The sequence below is a fragment of the Chrysochloris asiatica genome, unplaced genomic scaffold, assembly GCF_000296735.1.
Source record: "Chrysochloris asiatica unplaced genomic scaffold, ChrAsi1.0 scaffold00017, whole genome shotgun sequence".
Lineage (NCBI taxonomy): Eukaryota > Metazoa > Chordata > Mammalia > Afrosoricida > Chrysochloridae > Chrysochloris > Chrysochloris asiatica.
In genome coordinates, this window is record NW_006408535.1 from 18,473,305 (window position 1) to 18,483,078 (window position 9,774).

Genomic DNA, 9,774 nt, shown 5'->3' on the forward strand with positions numbered 1-9,774 from the left:
ACTTTGTGTGTTTTGGGTGGGAGTGGTGGAAAGCATTGGCATGTTGGCTAACTGGAAAGCAAATACATAAAAAGATGCCACTTTCTTGGTGTCACATTCTTTCACACTTTTTCCTTGAAAATTATTACTTAATTATAGAATTAATTCTGTTGTCAATATTTGCCTTATGAAAAAGGGAATTAATATGGAGATTATGCTAAGGGAGCAAGAAACGATTCCCTACTTCTTATCTGGTAACTTCTCTCTGTTCCGGCTATTGTTCTACTAGGTCCCATGGTGTCAAAGGCAACCAAAAGATAGGGGGGAGAAACAATAGGTAGGCAAATTGTCTGCTTCTCCTTTCTCAATTTTAGAATATGTCCCAGTTAGTCTCTTCTTGGCATCTTTTCAGATCAACACTGTCCAATAATTATCACGTGACTCACACATACAGTTCTAGTAGTAATGGTGAAAAATTCCAAAAAATAGTTGACATTAATTTCAATAATACATTATATTTAGCCCAATAAATTTAAAATATTTTCATTTTAACATGTAATTAATATAATAAGCTATGAATGAGATAGTTTTCCTTCTTTCTTTTTGGTACTAAGCTTTTGAAATCTGGTATGTATTTTACATTTATAACACATTCAATTTGGGCTTAACCTCAGTTCAAGTGCTCATTAGCCACTATTTAATGAGGGCAGCTTGAGAATATGTCACACTGAAACCCTCCTTAGAATACAGGCTACCATGAGACTGTATTTCCAAAATTCGACTTTCCTAGCATTTAACAAAAAGAACCTTTGTGGCATAGTGGGTTAAGTGTTGGGCTGCTAACCTCAAGGTTCAAACCGACCAGCTGCTACTCAGAAGAAAGATGAGACTGTTTCCATAAAGTTTTGTTTTTTTTTTTAAATAAGAAACAATGTTGCTTTTTTATTCAAAAGGACTATGAGTTCTATAACCATTAAACTTCAAAAATACCTTGGGTCTTAAAACGAAGACTACCACAACATTTATTTTGCCAGAGGTGACAGTTTTATGTTCAAAAAGGCTCAACACATAATATACATCACACACACACACACAAAAAGCCCCTTTGGTTTTTCACATTTTCCACATAAACTAGTATAAGTCACAAATGATAAAGTTCTTTTTTCAATATTCAATCTTTTCGATTTCATCCATGTCTTCAGGATCAAGTTGCTTAATACTGCTATTCAAGTGATCCTGGATTTTCATCAGCAAGGACAACTTATCCACTTCAATCATGTTAAAGGCAAGGCCTTTCATCCCAAAATGTCTAGTCCGCCCTATGCGGTGGAGGTAAGTCTCATAGTTTGGCTCCTCTGTTTGGTTTACAGGAAGGTCAAAGTTCACAACAATCGTGACTTGCTTCACATCAATCCCCCGAGCACAGACATTGGTGGTTATAAGAAGTTTCTCTTTTCCATCACGAAATCTTTGAATGATGCATGTGCGCTGGTCTACAGTCAGCTCCCCACTTAATAAAGACACTTGGTGTCCATCCTGCATCATGTCCACAGTCAACCACTTGGCATTTCGGCGAGTCTGGCAGAAGATGATGGCTTGGCCAATGGTGATGACTCCATAAATGTTGCATAGGGCTTGGTATTTGTCTTTCCTGTCTTCACACAACACATAATACTGCTGAATGTTGTTCAGTGTCAACTCCTCTTTGCACAACTTGATGACATTAGGGTCAGGAATAATCCGCTCAGCAAACTGCCACACAGAGTCCTCAAAGGTTGCTGAGAAGAGGAGCATCAGGCGTTCAGAGGGCAAAGCTCTCTGAATATGAATGCTTTGATCTGAGAATCCCTGGGTGTCAATCATCACTTCTGCTTCATCCAGAACAAACACATGCATCTTAGACAAATCGATTAATTTTCACTTGAAACACCAATCTAGGACAGTCCCTGGAGTGCCGATTATAATCTGCTTGTTGATGTCAATGCTTCTGGGAATTTGATTCCCCCGAATGGCATACATCACTTGAATGTCTACACAGAATTTTCCCATCTGTTCAACTACACGCCCAGTTTGCAGAGCCAATTCATAAGTAGGAGCCAGACAGAGGCACTGTGGGAACAATTCTAAGGCATTGACTCTGCTTAGCATTGCCAAGACAAAGGAAGCTGTCTTCTTGTTCCAAACTGACTCTGTGCTATGAGGTTCTGGGGGGGATGTGCCAACATCATAGGGAGAGGCATCTCTTGGATTTTTGATGGTCTATTAAACTCCATTGCATAGATTCCTTTTAGTAACTCTTCCTTTAGTCTCACATCTTCAAATGCTTTTACAGAGTAGAGTGGAGAGCTGGGGTCCTTTTGTAAGACTTCCACTCGATGGCTGTATTCTACTAAGGACGGCCTGATGCTTGTTTTGACTGCTTGTTCAAAAGTGAATTAGATGCTAAATCTACTACATCATCTTCTTCGGCATTATTAATAGGGATATCTTCTTTTGGGACTGTAGTACTCTTAATACCCCAAAAGTTTGTCCAGGGATGGATGAGATTTGAAAATGGCTGTTCAGCCGCTCGTTCTCTGCCACCCCTGCGTCGCCTCCCCACAGTAACGACGCCATAGCTGAGCTGGCTGCCCCATAACATTTTATAGTCTTGGAAACTTTAAGGAAAAATTATCTCAAAGGCAGTAGATGGGTAACCTTTAACAAAAGAGCCCTGGTGGTGCAGTGGTTAAGCACTCAGTTGCTAATCAAAATGTACCAGCTGCTCTATGGAAGAAAGATGTTGCTGTCTATTTCTAAAATTAAAACTTTGGAAGCATAGGGCAGTTCTACTCTTTTCTGTAGGCTCCTAATGAGTAAGTATCAACTTGAGAGCAACATTTTCCATTTTGTTTTTTCAGCCTTTAACATTTGAAAGGATGAACTTTATATTTTAGTAATTGCATTTTAAATATTCCTACTCTACAAATGATTTTGTTATCACTTGCATAATTACTACAAACCTCAGGTTGGTTTGTTTTATTTTGTTTCCACTTTCTACCCTAATGGTCTTTTGTACTCTCTTTTCACTCTTCTCATGACTTATTCCTTAGACTTTCACCTACAATTCTTAGCAATACTGGAATACTTTGGAATTCATGTAATGTATTTAACTGTGGCATTAATGCTACAAGGTTTTCACACCATAGTTCCAAATAAAATTAACTCATATAATTGATAACATGTTATGTGTGAGAAATAAATTCTCAAGATGGTCCATCTTCAGGAATAAGGGAGTCCAGGGAGTTGCTAACTGAGATTGTTGGCTGGTGTAGCAACAGGGGCTTATGTACCTGAAGTACGTGAGCAGGATGAATTGGGGGAGGGGGAAGGGAACCCATTCAGAAGTAGAAACTTTAAAAATAAGGATGAAATCCTCAAAAGGAAATAGGCAACATCTGAGAAGATGTTCACTCCATAGTACTCAGTCAATGAGGAACCAGAGTAGGCACTTTCAGGCTAGGGAATAAAAATGTTTTTAAAATGGCCACATGACACATCTGCCCATCTTGTCTTCTGGGTTTGGTGCCTGATTTTGCAAAATTGAATAATAATAAAACCTCACTCTCTCTAAATTAATACAGATTGGATTTCTTGAGCGTTTGTCAGTAAGCACTCGTATAACTTATCCGTGACCTTGTATGGGATAAGGCAGTCCACCCCAATTCTCCCTTTGGAGACCCATTGGGGTAAGGTCCTAGTCAGGGGTTTATACTGATCTGCCAGTTGCAAAGAGGAACCGAGGTAGTATCTGGGATATTGATAACGTTTCTCACATTAATGTGTATGTCATAATGCAAATATTATACAAAATAAAAAGTCATTACCTTCTTAAAGAAGAGGGGGACAAAAAATAAGAGTAACCTGCTACAATTTGATGAATTTTACCTATATTTATGGATGTAGCAGCTCAAAAAAGGGAACAAATCTTTATAGCAAGGACCTCTCCCACCCCCTTGGTACACCGAGTTGACAGGGCTGGGCAACTTAGACATTGGCTACCCAAAATGTGAGGGGCCTACAAAGGCAAGAAGTGACTGGCTTACAAGCTTTCAAGAGGTAGCCTAGTTCCAGACAGGGCTGGGGAAAGTAAAATCATCACTGAAAGATTTCCAATCGCTTGGGACCCGGCTGGCAAAAGGAAATGGGAATGAGATTCTTGTGGTACAATAGTGAATAATTACCATCAGAACTGACTGTGAGGGTAGGAAATATAAAGGTAGATGTTTTTTGACAAAAGGAGGAGAGTGATTGATTTTGCAGCCCAGAAGCAGAGGTCATTGGGACCATCAAGTGAGAAGAATGGAGAGGTAGTGACGCCAGGGATGGAGAGAGAGATGACACGGACAGATATCTGGAGCAGCTGGGGACACTGAACTCAGGGAGGGAGAGGGGCTGTGTACTAATGGGGGGAGGAGATGGGGGGCGGGCCTGTGTGGTGTACTTTTTGGTTGTTTGATGATGCACAGAGAGGATTGTAATCATTGCAGTAAGACGAAGTGCAATAGGATAAGTGCAGGGCTGATGTTCTCCCATGTAAACCTCACAATAATAACTTTAAAAAAAAGTTATTACCTTCTTGAAGCATACATACAAAATGGGGACATAACGAAAACATTTATACATGATCACAGGAGTTCAACATTACTCTTCTTCCTCCTGCCTCACCAAACTTCACTTGTTTGGTTGTTTTCTATTCTGTTTCCTGTCATGTGAAGCTAGTGGGTTCCTATATTGCTAAGATTCCTTTTGAATGGTACACAGGCCATTTGCCCTCCTGTCCAAGTTGATTTTCTAGATGATTGCCAATGCTTTTGAGTTCAATATAAGAAACTCTCCTTACTGTAATTTAAGTACAAAAGTGGAAGAAATATAGGTTGCGTCTCCATTATCATTTACAAACCCTTAGAGGTCTGGTGATCTATTTCCAAACAACAAGAAAATCAACCATTGAAAACGCTATGGAGCACAATTCTATTCTAACACACATGAAATCATCATGAGTCAGCAGCTACTACTAGTAAAGAGGAAAGGATTTTTGTTCCAGATTTTATGTTCGCATCAATATAAAAACCATGAACACTTGAGTTCCCTTTTCTTAATTATTAGCACAGAGTCCTGGTATGGAACACTAGAATAAGTACTGAACTGCTAACTACAAGGTTGGCAGTTCAAATCCACCAGCTGCTACTTGGAAACCATATAAAGGGTCACTATGAGTCAGAGCGCGGTGTGGTTGCGACGGAACCAAGCGAGCGGGGGACGGGGTTCGCAAGCCCTCCAAAACACTTCATTGTGCTTCTGAGAAATCTGCACCTGGACCAAGAAGCAGTTGTTCGAACAGAGCATGGGAACACTGAATGTTTTAAATTTGGGAAAGGTGTGTGATAAGGTTGTGTTCTTTCACCATACTTATTCAACCTGTATGCTGAGCAAATAATACGAGAAGCTGGGTTCTATGAAGAAAAACGTGGTGTCAGGATTGGAGGAAGACTCATTAACAATCTGCGATATGCAGATGATACAACCTTGCTTGCTGAAAGTGAAGAGGACTTGAAACATTTACTGAACATTTAATGAAGATCAAAGAACACAGCCTTTGGTATAGATTGCATCTCTATGTCAAGAAAACAAAAATCCTCACCACTGGACCAATAAACAACATTCTTATCAACGGAGAAAAGATTGAAGTTGTCAAGGACTTCATTCTTCTTGGACCAACTATTAACGTTCACGGAAGCAGCAGTCAAGAGATCAGACTACGTATTGCACTGGGCAAATCTGCTGCACAGGATCTTTTTAAGGTGTTGAAGAGCAGAGATGTCAGCACTTGAGGACTAAAGTGCACCTGACCCAAGCCATGGTATTTTCAATAACCTCATATGGATGTGAAAGCTGGACACTGAATAAGGAAGATCATAGAAGAATTGATGCCTTTGAGTTGTGGTGATGGAGGAGAATACTGAAAGTGCCATGGACTGCCAAAAGAACCAATAGATCTGTTCTGGAAGAGGTGCTGCCAGAGTGCTGCTTGGAGGCCAAGATGGCTAAACTTCGTCTCTCATACTTTGGACATATTGTCAGGAGGGAACAGTTGCTAGAGAAGGATGTCATGCTGGGTAAGATGGAGGGTCAGAGAAAGAGATGAAGACCCTCAATGAGATGGATCAGCCAGGTGGCATCATTGATGGCATCAAATGTGACAGCGGTAGTGAGGTTGGCCCAGGATCGGACATTGTTTCATTCTGCTGTGCATGGGGTCGCTATGAGTTGGTTCTGACTCGATGGCACCTGACAACAACAACAAATGAGTCAGAGCAGACTTGAATGTCAAACTTTAAATTTGCCACAAGGAAACAACATTTAGCTACTATCATATAAATTCTGTCATCTTAATTACTAAAATATCAACATTATTATTTGCTAGGATAAGCTCTAGAGTGCCAGCCAAAAGGCCAGTTGTTCAAATCCACCAGTCACTCCGAGGCAGCATGATGAGGCTGTCTGCTCCCATAAAGATTTAGTCTCAGAAACACTGTATATGGTCATTGTATGTCAGAACAGGCTTGATGGCAGTGGGTATGTATTAATACCATTTTTAGTGCATGAGCCCACAATCAATAAATATTTGTCAAAACAACTTCTATACTGTCAGCAGTGCTAATCAATTTCTTAATGCAATTTTACTCAGTTTCACTAAAATATTTCTCATACTTGTGTCAGTTTACTTTACTAGTCTTTTCACATGTTTTTAAATTTGTATCAAAATTAATTTGAGGAAAAAGAGGTGCTCTGGTAGCGTAGTGGTTACGAATCGGGCTGCGAACCTTAAGGTCAGCGGTTCGAAACTACCAGCCACTCTGCGGGAGAAAGATGAGGCTTTCTACTCCCGTAAAGATTTACACCCTCGGAAACCCTGTACAGGGTCGCTATGGGTCGGAACCGACTCGATGGCACTTAACAACAACAACAATCTGTCACCAAATAGAACTTTTTCTCAAGTTTTCATCCACATGACTGTTTTGATCTAAAATTTTAATCTAACTGTGCTTCAATGTCTTTTAAGTGAAATACACCACCTCTTGGCAGCAGGAAGCACCACCCAAAACAACAACTTCTGGTCTCTTGTTTCAGGGTTGTTTGCATGATAAGTAGGTACATTAACAGCAGTGGTTTGGAATGATACCATTCCTGCTGGGTAACTGTGATTTCGCAAGACAGCTTTAAAGTTTACTTGTAATCTCTATTAGACATGGAGTCCTGGTGTGGTGCTGTAGGATACATACTTGACCACAGAGTTAATTTGAACCGCAAGGTTGGTGGTTCAAACTCGCCAGCCACTCCTTGGAAACCCTATACAGGGTTGCTATGAATCGGAACAGACTCAGAGTCGATGGCACTTAACAACAACAATATGAGACGTAGTGTTTTATAGGTCAAAGGTATAATATGCTTATGTTAACATCGTACCTCTTCAGGTTGGTGTTTCAAGCATATTATGGTCTGGATGTTTTTTCTTAATTGCTGTCTGTTAGCCTGAAGTGTTTACATGGAAATCAAAGCCTCTTTACATTTAAGAGTAACTTCAAATACAGGCACACTCACTGGCAACTCCACCTAGAATAAATCAAGTAATGAACAACGAGTTTGAAGTGAATCTTAAAAAATCTTGGATACAATTGCTGGCAATCAAAACTGTTTTTAGTTTATTTTGTGTACTTTGATTTTTTTAATGTCTCCCAAAATACTCAAGAAAATGACTTCTCAACTGAGTTGATAAAGTGGCTCAGTGGCAATGAACCTGAGTCTCACCTGCCTATCTTGACGGAATTAGAAGAAAAACTCCAAATTCTCACAAAGGTCCAGGGCACAGAATTAGTCTTAGGAAGCAGGTTTGCCTAAAGCTTTGGTTAGATTCTTAGTGATGTTTTTTTAGAAAAAGTCTTTAAGGAGGCTAAGGGGTACAATGCTGTTGTTATTCTCAGTGTTAAGTGCCGTAGAGTAATTTCTGACTCAGTGGCTGGAGCCTGAATTTTATTGCTAAACAAGCTGGGATTTAAAAATGATTATTTACAAACTAAGTATGAAAGATGAAACCCTCTGAACTTCACTACTCATCAATCAAATGGAAATAATAACTGCCTTAAAGGCTTGTTGTCAATTTTGAAGGAGAATACATTTATAAAGGCAATTCTCATTAGGCAAAATGGGTAGAATGCACATTCAATCGCTTTGTAGTTCCCCTCTCAGTGGTGTGTGGCATTTTTGCCAAGTACTTTTAGGCTGTGGGGACACACAGGACTCTCCCAGGTGGTTCTTTACTTTATGACCCTTTTTTCTCTCCTTCCTATGTTAAATTATTCAGCAACCTGCTCTTTACAACATTGGCAGTTGATCTGAAAAACAAAAACAAAAACTGAGTCTGTGTTAATATTAATATTAATATTAATATGAAGAACAAGAAACATTGGTGGTGGTACCATGGCTAAATGCTCAACTACTAACCAAACAATGTTGTTGTTGTTAAATGCAGTCAAGTCAGTTCTGACTCATAGCGATCTTGTATAGGGTTTCCAAGGAGCAACACGTAAATATGCAGTTCAGTCTGACTTGTAGTCCAGTACTTATCCTACAGCACCCCACCAGGCAGTTGAAACCCACCAGTCACTAATTTCTCTGGAGAAAAGTCATAGAGATCTGCTTTTGTGAAAGATTGTTATTGTTAGGTATCACTGAGTCAGTTCCGAATCAGCGAGTCTATGCACAATAGAATGAAAACTTCCCAGTCCTGCACCATCTCACAATTGTTGCTATGTTTGAGCTCAGTGTTGTGTCCTTGTGCCAATCTACCTCATTGGGAATCTTTGTTTTCACTGACCCTCCACTTTGTCAGGCATGATTTCCTTCTCAGCATACAGATTGAATTAGTATGGCGAAAGGACACAACCTTGATGCACACCTTCCCTGGTTTTAAACCATTCAGTGTTCCAATGACTGCCTTTTGGTTTATGTACAATCCTCATGAGCACAATCAAGCATTCTGGAATGCTCATTCTTTGTAATGTTATCCATAGTTTATGTCCACACCATGAAAAATTATTGTTGGTAAGTGTCATTGAGTCAGTTCTGACTCATAATGACCTTGTATTGCCTTTCTGAGGAGGGGCTGGTGGGTTTGAACTGCCTACCTTTTGGTTAGCAGTCTAGTGTTTATCCTATAGCACCACAGGAAACCCTAGAAAGTAGGCTTAATCTGTCCTAGGTGTGACACTGTAGAATAAACACTGGTGGGAGGCTCAAACCCACCAGGCACTCCTCAGAAATTCTCTACAGGATCACTGAGTCTGAACCCACTTGAGGGCACTTAACAACAACAACACTCTGTCCTAGCAAAAACTGGGTGGGGGTCATGTTTGACTTCCTATGACTTCACAGTGGGGAATGAGACTCAAATGCAAAACCAGCCCAAGGCCAATTCCTATGAAGTGGAGGTCAGACATGCTTCTACCCTACAACTTTCTTTTCCCTATTCTGACACCAACCACTGTTCCCAACAGTAATCTCTGCTTCACATCTGGGTTTGATAATCTATTACAGTAACCATACAGAACTCATAACAATCCTCATGATTATGGGGTTTATTAGAGAAGTGAACAGGATAGAATTCAGGATCAAAAGCAACTCAAGATGCAGAAGGTCTCCATTCAGGAATGACTGATTTTTGTCATTAGTACTGCAGGAATGCCTTACTCTTTT

At 40.0% G+C, this 9,774-nt stretch overlaps 1 pseudogene; it reads right to left on the reverse strand.

The window, feature by feature from the left end:
• Positions 1-1,143: 1,143 nt before the first annotated feature.
• LOC102823645 lies at positions 1,144-2,595 on the reverse strand (annotated as a pseudogene).
• Positions 2,596-9,774: the final 7,179 nt, after the last annotated feature.